Source organism: Octodon degus, unplaced genomic scaffold, assembly GCF_000260255.1.
Source record: "Octodon degus isolate 3935 unplaced genomic scaffold, OctDeg1.0 scaffold00432, whole genome shotgun sequence".
Taxonomy (NCBI): Eukaryota; Metazoa; Chordata; class Mammalia; order Rodentia; family Octodontidae; genus Octodon; species Octodon degus.
This window is the reverse complement of record NW_004525008.1, coordinates 215,453-227,695: the sequence shown is the minus strand read 5'-3', so window position 1 is coordinate 227,695 and position 12,243 is coordinate 215,453. Positions and strand designations below refer to the sequence as shown.

General features: G+C 44.2%; 1 long non-coding RNA gene across 1 annotated transcript; it reads left to right on the top strand.

Annotated features, from left to right (window-relative positions):
* Positions 1-513: 513 nt before the first annotated feature.
* On the top strand, positions 514-8,646 carry LOC111814697. The gene is made up of 4 exons (XR_002819611.1): positions 514-669; positions 4,516-4,554; positions 5,215-5,326; positions 7,025-8,646. It is a non-coding gene; the product is annotated as an uncharacterized LOC111814697 (long non-coding RNA).
* The last annotated feature ends 3,597 nt before the right edge of the window (positions 8,647-12,243 follow it).

Here is a 12,243-nt window from a genome sequence, read left to right as displayed (position 1 = left end):
CTGCATCTTGGTATTGTCTGTGGTTATAAACCAGCAACCATTAAAAAACCAGAACCATCGCAGCTCCTGCTCTGTCAGGGGTGGCTCTGATCCGGGACACACTGTCAGATCTCTCTAAGCCTCATTCTTGTAATGGCACTGGCAGTAGGATCAACTTCATGGGTGAGAAAATGTGCCAAGGGCTGTCATGAAGTGCGCACTCAGCAAGGCCAGCTGCTGCACTCCAGGAGGGAGGCATGCAAGCTTGATACGTTTATCTGCCAAAGAAACGTGAGTGAGGAGACATGCTTTCCCATTTCAGGAGGAGAAAGGATGAAAGCCTACTGCCCTGGTGTTTCTGGGAGAAAGCCTGCCTGCCAAATTCTTGGAATTCACTTCTAGGGCTGACCTCAGTTCTTCCCCACCCCCACCCTTGGGTCTTTTTGTTGGGTCTCTTGGTTCTACCCTGAACAGATGCCATCCCATGGATATAATCAGTTCTTGAGTGTGACTGCAATCTTTGAAACACTAGGCTTCATTTTCCCTTAGCCTCCTTTACATCTCTACAGGCACCAGCAAGAGCAACACCAACTGGCATTGAGGATGTGTCAACCCCAGGAGGCGCAACACACAGTCACCCCAAAAGCCAGACAACCACAGCTTCACCTCCGGTGACGAGTACCTCTTCAGGTAGGAAGACCAGTCATCACCCCAATAAGGGTTGATCAACTTTTGTGAAATGTATGTATTCCCAAAGTCTATGAACAAATATCATAATCAATGCAGAAGACAGTGGAATTCAGGCATGATTTCTGAACCCTATGGTGGGTTCAAAGTTTACTTTTAAAAAAATTTAATCTTCTATTTATTTATTTGGTACCGAGTCCTGATACACAGCTCAGATGCATAATGATCCTCCTGTCTAAGCCTCCCCAGCATGCACAACCATGACCAGTTTTGGTGACCTGCACAGCATGCTTGGGGTTCTGGGGCCGGCACAACATGTGGTACTTGGGACGGACCTCAGATCCTTGTGCTTGTCAGGCAGGTGCTTAGACTGCTGAGCTGTCTTCCCTTCCTTAAAGTTTAAATTTTGAGTTGCTAAATCAAACACAAGGGCCAGCAAGATATCTCAGTGGACTAAGTCTCTGCTTAGGCAAGCACAGGGACAGGGGTTTGATCTACTGCACCACATGCTGCTCTGGCTCCACCCCTGGGCATACTGAGCTGGCAACTGAATCTGGGTGTAGTGGCACACACCTGTAATCCCAGCACTGGGGAGGCTTGAAAACAGGAGAATCACTAGGAATCTGCGCTGCGTAGTGAGGCCCTGCACAAAATACCAAAAACAACAACAACAAAAAAATCAAATACAACTTTGGGATGCTGCTGGAAGTAATCTCTCTACTTGCTTAGTTCCTGCTAATAATAATGTAATGTTTTACTTACCTACAAGGAGAAGCAGTCGCTGGTGTTTTTTGCTGGTCCTACATTGGGAACTTTGTGTTGATACCCAATAGCGTGAAACTCAGCTTAATAGACTACAGTAATATTTACCATCTTCCAGTATGTTCATGTCTGTGTACATGGGACAGAATTCCAAAGCATACTTCCCAGGACTTGGGGTTACATTTGTGATTTAGAGTTAGCAGCTGCAGTGAGCAAAGCACTGAGACAAGAAATTATGAGTAACAAGAAGAGAATTATCAATATAAGTAATCATTGTAATGCACTTCCAAATTATAGAGAATGACTCGCTTATAGCATGCATTGATAGTTAATGAGCATCAGAAAATAAATTTTTTCATGTTAAGTATTTGTTGTATGATACTAAAAACCCTCATTATTCCCTCAAAAAAAAATTCTCAGTTACTTGGAAAGTACTCACTACTCTCCAATCTTGCTCTGTGCCCCAAATGTCCCATAAAGCATGACTTAGAATGCATTTCAGATGAAAACTCACCCTTCACTATGCCAAGATGTCTCACACAAGAGTTAAAATGTCATTATAGCTGGACCTTTGGTACTAGGCTGAGAGGGCTCCTAAAATCCAGATCAGCCTGGGCCACTTAGCAAGACTGTGTCTCAAAATAGAAAATAAAAAGCGATGGGAATGTTTCTCAGTGTTAGAGTTCAATATGTAATACTCAAGAAGCACTTGATTTTTAAGAGAGTAATTTTTTTATAGGGCAGCACACGTCCGCTTTCCCCATGAAATGCTCAAGTGCGATGACTATATACGTGCCATGTGTTCCTCATCACAGTGTAAAGAGGAGGGTGTGGGCAGCGCAGGACTGATGAGCTCTAAGCTCCTGACAGATCTCCTACAGACTTACTTAATTTTCCGTAACATCATAATGGATGGTATCCTTGACAGTGACTGGGGTGCATCTTGAGCTCAGAATCAGCGGCCACCAGACCAAGACATGATAAGCAAATGACTGACCTGTCTTTGCTGGTATCTGCTTTCCCAGAATGACATTTTAAAAGTTGATGCAATAAGACTGTTGCTCCAGGAAGCCCCTTGGGTGGGGCTCCGTGTAAATGTGCCACAGCCATGGGTTGGATCGATGCTGGGAGAGATGGATTTGGGGCCATTTAGAAAAGGCTCCTTTCTTAAGGAGAGTCTTGGTACAGAGGAATAGCTTATTTCAAACCCAACCACTAGAAAGAGTAAGCATCTTTTTGAAGATGGTTGGCTACTGTTTTAGGAAAAAACAACCCCAAACTCAACCTTCGACTGTCTCTCCTGCTCACAGCCCAAATCACTTCTGATGTGAGATGCTTGAGTGGTCTCCCGCCTTACAGCCAAGCACATATGCAACTCTGCAGTGGATGCCAACTGGGGACCCTCTAATCCAGCTCAGTTTCTATCTGGAGCTGCTGTCAGATCACATAATCCAGGGCTTGGTGCCTGTACTTCTGATCAGTCAGCTACAAATCTGGGTTCTCATCCCACCTGGTGGGGTTTGGTTCACTCAAAGAGTGGTTCAAAGAGCTCGGGGCAAGCCTGTTAGTGTAATACCAGTGAAGAAGTGGATAGGGCAAGGTATTTGGAAGGGGGTTTAGTTTCCATGCTTCTCTAGGAGCCTGCCTGTGTGCGGCCTTAGACATCCTCTCTGAACCCTGTTCCTTTGGGATTTCATGGGACTTCATTGCACAGGCAAGATTACAGTGTGGACAACTGTATTGAACTGTAATGAGACAAAAGCGTGTAGTTTAATGCAAATATACTGACTGGGGGAAGCCAGCAGGGCCTGTCTGTCCAAATTCTTCTTGGCAGAAGAATTCTTTAACTGTTTCTGCGTAGTAGTCCTTTCTCTAGGCATAGGGCAGGGCCCTTGCAGGAATAGGGAGGGTCCTATGCCTGCGATGGTGAGGGAGCAGGGCAGAGAATTTCTTTATAGCCACCTTGGTGAAAGAAAGGAAGAGAAAGATTAAAGTTTCTGTGAATCACATTGGAGAAAAAAAAAATTCTAGCTTCAGTTGCCTACCTCAGAAGGGAGTTAAGAACCAGAAACTGTAGAGGAAAACAAACAAACAAATCCCAGCCAATTTTACTTTTAATTAGGAAAAGTGTTGAATATTTAAGGATATTTCTGCAAGCTGTGAACTAAGATTCTGTCCGGTTTCTCATTAGATCAAGGTATCTTGTTTTCTCCATTTGTCAACTAGCTAAACAGCCACTATTGAACGGAAGTAAGGACTCAGCCTACTAAGAGGTTAGCAGGGAAACAAACAGCACTTCCATTTCAAATAAGGAATCGTGTAGAATAATGTAATAGAAACTCACAATGTAGAATATGCACATTGCAACTATCAACTGCACAGAAATTCAAACGTGCCTGTGGCGCTGTGGACACCTGGGGCATTCTCTCATCAGATTCAACTGAGCATAGCGCTGCCCTGTGACGTCTTGATTTGGGTCCCGGCATAGCAGGGTACACATAGCATGATGCGAATCACAGCTCTGCCACCTCTTTCTGACATTTTTTTCCTTCCTTCCCTTCTTTCCTTCCTTTCTTCCTTCCTTCCTTTCTTTCTTCCTTATTTCCTTATATTCTTCTTTCCTTCGTTCATTCCTTCCTTGAGCCAGGAATGCAATTCACGACATTGCATTTTCTGGGCAGGCACTACGTCCTGCTGAGCTATATCCCCTGTTGTATTGCTTTCAAAGTGAGAAACAGACCGCATCACCATTCGTAAGCTTTTCATGATCTGGATCTTGGTCTAAGGTTACACAGCTCTGAATTCTTTCACTACCAAAATTCCAAACAATGCTGCCCACTTATTTAATTTCTCTCTGGCTTGCCAAACAAAAATACTATGAACCCATAGGATGTGTTACTAAATTTAATAATAGTTACAAAGATAGTATCCTGTTAGAACTTGCTTGACCAACTCCCACTCAATTTATTAAAGAAATTATCCTCTTTGCATATGTTTTGCTGTTTTCCATCCAAAGTAAATTCACCTTTTGCTTATTAAATTATTAAATTTATTAAATCCTAATAATTCTGTATTGTTTCTTCACAGTGAATGTGACTAAATCAACACAGACAGACGCTGATAAAGGTAGGCAAGATTTCAGTGTTAATATATTCTTATAGGAGTTGAAAAGGAAATCTTTTAACCTAGTCTTAGAGATAAATTACACTCTTTCTTGGGTTTCTCCCAATCTGTCTCTGTCTCTTTGTCTGTGTGTTTGTCTGTGTGTCTGTCTGTCTGTGTCTGTCTGTCTGTCTGTCTCTCTCTCTCTCTCTCTCTCTCTCTCTCTCTCTCTCTCTCTTTCTCTCTCTCTGTCTCTCTGTGTCTGTCTGTCTCTGTCTCTGTCTGTCTGTCTGTGTCTGTCTCTCTCTCTCTGTCTCTCTGTGTCTCTCTGTGTCTGTCTGTCTGTCTGTCTGTCTGTCTGTCTCTCTCTCTCTCTCTCTCTCTCTCTCTCTCTGTCCCCCTCTCCCTCTCTCTTTCCTGCCACTTCTGAAGAGGGAACTATTTGAATTTGAACAGAACCACAAGTGGGGAGTGTAGCTCAGTGGTAAGGCACTTGCCTAGCTTGTACAAGAACCTGTCCTAATGCACTACAAAAAAGTCAAATAAAACAATACTAGCCAGAGCTTCTCCACTTGTGGGCTGCATTCCAGTAGATCCAACATATTAGGCCACACTATTGTTCTGGTGTCATGGTGGTTTGTTTCCTAACTCAGTCTCAACGTTTTTTTCTTCCCTCCCATGCAGACAGTTTGTCAACATCAACCCTGGCTGGAATTGTCTTTGGGGTCTTGATCGCCTTTGGCCTCCTTAGTGGTCTCCTCTTTCTATTTGTGCGGAAAATGTCCAAATGATGTTTGTAAGTAAATCCACCTATGTAGACAGGGATGGTGGTACATACCTGTAGTCCTACCACTCTAGAAGGCTGAGGCAGGAAGATCGCAAGTTCAAGCCCGGGCTAGACAACTTAGCAAGAGCCTGGCACAAAATAAAAAATAAAATAACGGTTAAGTATGTAACTCAGTGCAAAGGTCCTATGTTCAATCCCCAGTATAAAAAAGAAAAGAAAAAAAAGACCCACAGGTTGCATGAATGAAGGCAACCACACTCCAAACTCAAAACTGTGGACTTTTTAATAAGTTTTTTGGTATAATTCAGATGTCCGTAACGATGGCATTCATCATGGGGAATTTGTACCTGTGCATGATCCGTCTTGATTCCTCCTTGTTCGCTCTTTCTGTTCCCCTCTCCTCACTCCCTGCTCCCCTCTTCTTATTCAAAGTTTTGTTTTCATTTTATCCTTTTCTTCATTTCTTTCTTTTCCCGTTCCCCCTAGTTCCCTTTTCCTTTTGAAAAATGGCTTCCCCATTTCACGATTTCTACTATACATTTCAGTTTTTATTCACACTTTCAATTAGTGTTTCACACCAGAGAGACAATTCAGTCTTTACACATGTGTGTCCGACTTAACTTATTGGTATGTGTCTCAGGCTTATCCCTCTTTATGGCTGAGTAGTACTCCATTGTATTGAAGCCAAACTCAAACCTCTGACCTAAACGCTTTCATATAAAGTTCATGATCAACAGCCTCTTGCCTCCAGAAATACTACCTCCAAAGCTTTCCCACGAGAACTGATAAATATTTAGGCGTTATAAGTCCCACCCTCCCCAAATAAATAAATGCTCTTAAATTGACTTCTACTAAAATCTGACTAAATCTGATCTCTTTGCTTGGTTCTCTAACCAAATGTAAGAGCCAGGCGTATAGCTTAGTGGCATAAGCGCCTGCCTGGCAAGCACAAGGTCCAGAGTTTGATCCCCAGTACCGCAAAATAAATAGATAAATAAGCTAACCAAATCTAAAAGAAAACCTAATTTTTTTTTTTTTTTTTTTTGTGGAACCAGGGATTAAACTCAGTCCCTTGCACTTGCCAGGGAAGTGCTTATTCCACTGAACCATCTCCCTGATCCCCCTAAATAATTTTTAACTTGATGCCTAATTCCCCTGCCTCTGGCCATCAGAAGTGAGTGGATTCTGGAAAAAGCCCTGTCTCAGAGCCAGCCCTCCATTCCGATGTGGAATTCCCTGCTGACGGAGGAGGGTCTTTCATCAGCTGCCTGCTTCCACCCCCGCCCCGCATGCTATGCACACGCGACTGTTGTACGCTGTCCTTCTACTTCGTGGGTGGGGGAGGGAAGGGAGTATGTTTTTAGCAAACTTCCTTATGAATCCAGAGCATTCAAATTCACATTCAGAGGAAAACATTTTCTTGCGGTAGAAAGGAAGAGAAAGGACATACGAGATACAGCCAGGAAATCCAGGGACAAGGCTCAGTCACAGCTGCAGACAGATGATGTTTGGAAATGCCAGGAAGTCTAACTTTGGCCATGAGAGGACGAGTGAAAGAGGAGTCATTTGGAGAGGAGGGTGGGGGAAAGGCGTAAGGCCCAGGAACTGGAAGACTTAGAGAAAAGGACAATGGAGACAGTGACTCAAGGGGCTACTTTTCAGGATGCCAGTAAAAGAAGCAGTAGCTCCCTTTTTTTGTTTCCACAGGTCGTAAGAGCTGGAGGATCATGCCTTCTGCCCACTTGTTTGGAAAAAGAGTTTGTGGCTTCCCCTGCTCCCTGTCCCCAAGCTGGTGGGAGAAGATGACCCATGGATTACTCACGCACCTACTCAAAAATCCATGGCGATTCCCCCGCTTGCCAAAGCAGAAGGAAAGAGAATGCACATGACCTGGCTTCTCTAAACATCTGCCTTTTGAAGAGAATTTTAAATATAAATTTTGTAGTCGATGATTTAAACACAAAGCACATGGAAAAGGAGGCAAAAGTATAAACTGATTTGTCACCAAAGACACAGCATTCCATCGATGTTAGTGGCTGTGCTCGTGTCTGACTCCTGTCTTCGTTCTGTTTTTGTACACATGCAGCGAAATCTGGAAATGTTTATATCCACGGAGACCTTGGTCCCGAGCTCCCCCAGACGTTTTGCAATTGACGATGTGCTGAAATGTACACATCCGGGTCTAGTTTGGTCTGGTTTTTTAAGCCTGATGGGGTCTGAACAACATCTGAGCTTGGATAAGATATAAGCAACGGCTTCTAGAGGGGCCAGATAAATTTTATGTTTCAGCTCACAAACAGGAAGTCTAGCCCTCTAGGAAGGTACTTTGTTTCTGGCGACAGCTTACAGAGCATCCTCTAGGCCAGCGATGAGTGAATGACTCAAAGATGTCTTCCAGCCTGCACACTCCGCTTCCTCAACTACTGGCGGCCAAAGTTAAGAGGCAGCTTTGCTTGCTCCCCCATGACACGAATCCATCAAGTTGGCTCTTGGACCTGCAATACAGACATCACAGCCCCACAGGCCCAGCAAGTCGCTGAATGCCCCATGGTCCTAAAATGTCACCTATTCCGGGAACGAAGAACCAAGCTTGATCTCCAGGCAGAAAGAAAAAAGCAGTTGGATCTAAAGATACGATTTAAAATAAAAGACATTCTCTGTGTTTATGCTATCCTGAGTTTTTGACTGGGATCAGGTTGAAAAGATCAAAATAAAGGTGCACGAGTGGCCTGGCCTGCCCCAGGGCAGCTCTGTGTAGTGAGTGCGTCTCTTCCCATGGACGCATTGGCTTCTTTTTCTATGCAAAATGTTTGTATGTGGACTAGATGCTCTTTCGTGGCTGGGGTTCTGCAATCCTGATATCCTCTCAACTCAAGAATTCATAAAACAGGAAAAAGTAAACAATCCATCGGAAGCACAGCCAGCCCATCCCCCTTTTCCTTTTTTATTTATTTATTTATTTATTTTTTTTTTGGCAGTAGCTTATGGATGTCATTTTAAACAGTGCACTCGTGCGTTTGGGTTCTCCAAATCCGGCTGGCCCACCACGTCCCACACTTGAATCGGCTGGGTGAGAGGGGGAAGTTAAAGGAGCCGTGTGAGTTTAAACAGCTTTTCCTTCCCTCAAACAGCTTCAGGAATAATGGTCCGCTGCTTCTCTAGCCCTCGTGCTTTGCGCCTCTCCCGGTGGGCAGTAACAGTGCCAGCCCAGATCATACACTGGACTCGGAGCCCGTGGGGTCGGGGCCGCGGGGTGGTGGGTTTCTTGGTCGCACCTCGGTGCTCAATGCAGTGGAGACGTATTTTCCAATAAAACAGATGATTGTCTACACGGCCGGGTTGGGTGTTTGGTTGGAAGTCTCTGCTGCTGAGCCTGGGTCGCATCTGAAAATATCTCCAGTTGACCTCTGGCTGTTGATCTGCTGAATTGTCCGTGGTCATGGGAGGTTCATTCAGAGGGGGAAAAAATGCAACTCGGTCTTCCCTCGTAGGTCTCTGACAAGGTAAGAGCGACAGAGGCCAGGGAAAGAGATAGGGCTGAAGGTGGAAATGCCCAGGGGGACACTTCTTTGCCCTCTCTGGTCCCAAAGGTTAGCAGGTTTTGCCTGCATTACAGAGAGGTGCCAAGTGGGGCAGAAGTTTCTTCTTCCTACTTTGCTAACTTGGCTTCAGCAGTCTAGGCGCTCCAGGGCCTAGCTAGTCCAGAAGAGGAAGCAAGAACCGCTGGGAAGGACCCCAACTGTCCTCAAGCCTGGGCAGCAGCATCTGAATCCAGAACCCAGTTGCAGGGATGTCTCCACATGTCTTGCCCATCCTGTCCCTTCCTAGCTGGGGAAGGGAGGACCTTGGGGAATGCTACCTGCTGCTCCCCACCTCCACAGCTGCATGGGGCCTTCTGTTGTCAAGTCCTGGGTTCCCTTGGGCAACAGTATCTCTGCTTGCAAAGGTTAGGTGCTGAGAATCGTCATCATCCTTCCTCCCCCTGAAGACTTCCTTTGTAGGATGTACTGAAGACTGGAAGCATTCAGATTTCATGCTGCTGTCCTGATGTGGGGATATTTACAAAAGACCATCTCTAATCCAAAAATCCAAAACACTCACAATCCAAAACTGAGCATCACACTGGCTCTCAAAAAGTCTTGAATTTTGGAGAATTTCAGATTTAAGGATTTTAGACTAGGGATACACAGTCCTATACAAGGTTTCTTGTTAGAGCACCAACGAACTTCTTTATCTTTCTTAAGAACTTCCTTGAGATTGATCAGAAAAACCTCCCTATTCTAACAGAAAACTGGTAATACTTTCCTAGTCCCACAGCCTGGAAAAGAAGGGGTCCTCTGCTATGTCAAGTATGAACTTCCATTCTAATCCGTGTCACAACCAGGAAGTGATTTGGGGCTAACAGAGCTAGCAGGGTAATCCCAGAAACAAGGAGATGGCTGTCTTCACACCTCCATCGGGGAGCAGGCAGGACTGAAGCTGTACTCTGTTCTTTTTTTATTATTATTATTTTAGGGTGGGTCTACAGAGCATTCAGGGTCTCACTACTAGATTGGACTCATACTGATCCGCCTGTTTACAGCCTCCCAAGAGCTGGGATTACAGGTATGCCCCCCCAAAGCCCAGTCTCAGTGCACCCCCAGGGGGTGGGGCCAGCACAGATCGAACTCCCAATCCCTGTGCTTGCTTGCAGGTGCTTTAATCCGCTGAGCTATTTGGCTGGCCCTGTTTGCGGTCTATTAAACTATTTTTTTAACCTCCATCTTCTTTCAGCCAGAGAACAAACTGAAAAGCAGGGCTAAATTCTGCTTCATATCGCCCTTCACAGATCAGCTTTAAAGGACAGGGAAAGAAGTAACTTCATCCTTTGTTGACATCATCTTTATCTTAGTTTAAATTGGGCTAGTCTTTGAGGCATGACAGTGTTTGTGACAAATGCATGTAAAGGGAATGATACATGTTTTGATCCTAAAACGTTGGGTTTTGTTTTGTTTTTTGGTAGTACGAGGGATCGAACTCAGGACTTTGCGCTTACCAGACAAGTACTTATTCCACTGAGCTATCTCCCTGTCCCAAAACTTTCTGTTTCACTAATTAAACATCCAGGGAAAAATGAGGGAAGAATTTGCCTGAAATGTAGCTGAACCTCAACACATTGCTGGACATAAGGTCATGCACCTGTGGCTTGTGCTGGAGGGCTGGTTTCTCATTGTCCTTCCTGAAGCTTAAAATCAGATTAGATACCTGAAAGAGTAAATAAAATCTGAAAGGTACGATAGATACTATGAAAGGAAAAGAATCTGCTCAAAGGGAAGGAAAAACTAGGATGAGGGAAAGGAAAAAAGAAGAGAGAAAGACATATTTGGGCATATATGCAGGATAGATTGTATTACTGTACTGCTGATTTCTGCTGGTCTATTGAAAGGAGCAGTTAATGCTTAGATTTTTTTTCTCTTTAAAATTTCTAGGGCTGGTGAGATGGCTCATTGGTCTAAAGCACCTATTTAGAACAATCACAAGCTTAGCAAAGCACAGGGACCGCGGTTCAATCCCCCAGCACCACAGGCCAGCCAGCCTCGCCCCCTGGTGCGCTGAGCTGGCCACACACACACACACACACACACACACACACACACACATAAATAAATAAAATTATTTTAAAGAAGAAGTAAATATGATTATGAAAAAGTGTTCCATAAAATTGGCAACATTTAAAAAAATAAATAAAATTTGTATAACTTTTTATACCAATTTTGCATACTTCTGTCTGGTAAACTAAACAACTAACTTGCAGATAACGTTATGTAATACAAGAACCACTGTCAAATTCCTATTTTGTTTAGTGAAATTCTGTATCATTTCTAATGATTTCTTTCTCTCTTTTTTCCATTTTTTAAATTCTCTTTAAAAAATAAAAAATAAGGGCCAGCAAGATAGCTCAGTGGACTAAAGCCCCTGCTTAGGCAAGTGCAAGGACTGCGTTTGATCCCTGGTACCACATGCCCCATTAGCCCCACCCACAGGGCAGGCTGAGCTGGCCAGAGTCTGGGGATAGTGGCCCACACCTGTAATCCAGTACAGGGGAAGCTGAAATGGGAGGATCACCATGAGTCTGAGCTGTGTTGTGAGACCCTGCAACAACCAGATACATTTAAAAATAAATAAATAAAAATGGAAAAATAATAAAAAATAAGAATATAAAGCAGGTTAGACAGCAAGATATGGTGGTGCACACCTGTAATCCCAGCACTTGGGAAGCTGAAGCCTGAGGATTACAATGAGTTCAAGGCCAGCCTCGACTACATAGTGAGTTCAAAGTCAGTCTGAGCTATACAGCAGACCTTGTCTCAAAAAAAAAATTGTTTTTTAAATCGCTTTACAATGTATAGCAGATTCTCAGCTTTTAAATTGATGCATCTGAACATCCTGACTGGGATTACAGATCAACCAGGCAAAAGAAACTTAAAATCTCTTTTCTTTTTAAAATCTATTTACTTATTTATTTGGTAGAGGGTCTCATTATGCAGCCTGGACTCGTAGCGTGACATGAAGTACTGGGGACTGAACCCAGGTCCTTGCACTTGCCAGGCAGGCACTTAGACTGCTAAGCTATCTCCCCAGCTCAGAGACTTAAAATTTCATTGCTGGAAAATTAAGAGTATCCTACTGATGTGAAGAAAGTAACTGGCTTGGGCCCACGGTCCCAGGTGACCATGCCTGGTACAGGGGAAGTGCCAGACTGAGCTCCCAGGACACTGTGCCTTTGCTCTCTCTGGGGTGATTTCAGTAGACACCAAGGCAAAGAAAAACACTGTGTGTGCTCTTTCTACATTCCAGTGCCACAGGCCATAGCACGGACCACCCTGCGCAGGGTCCTAAGAATTCCATTTCTTCCCTAGCTCTTTTACTGCTATCCTCACTGGTGC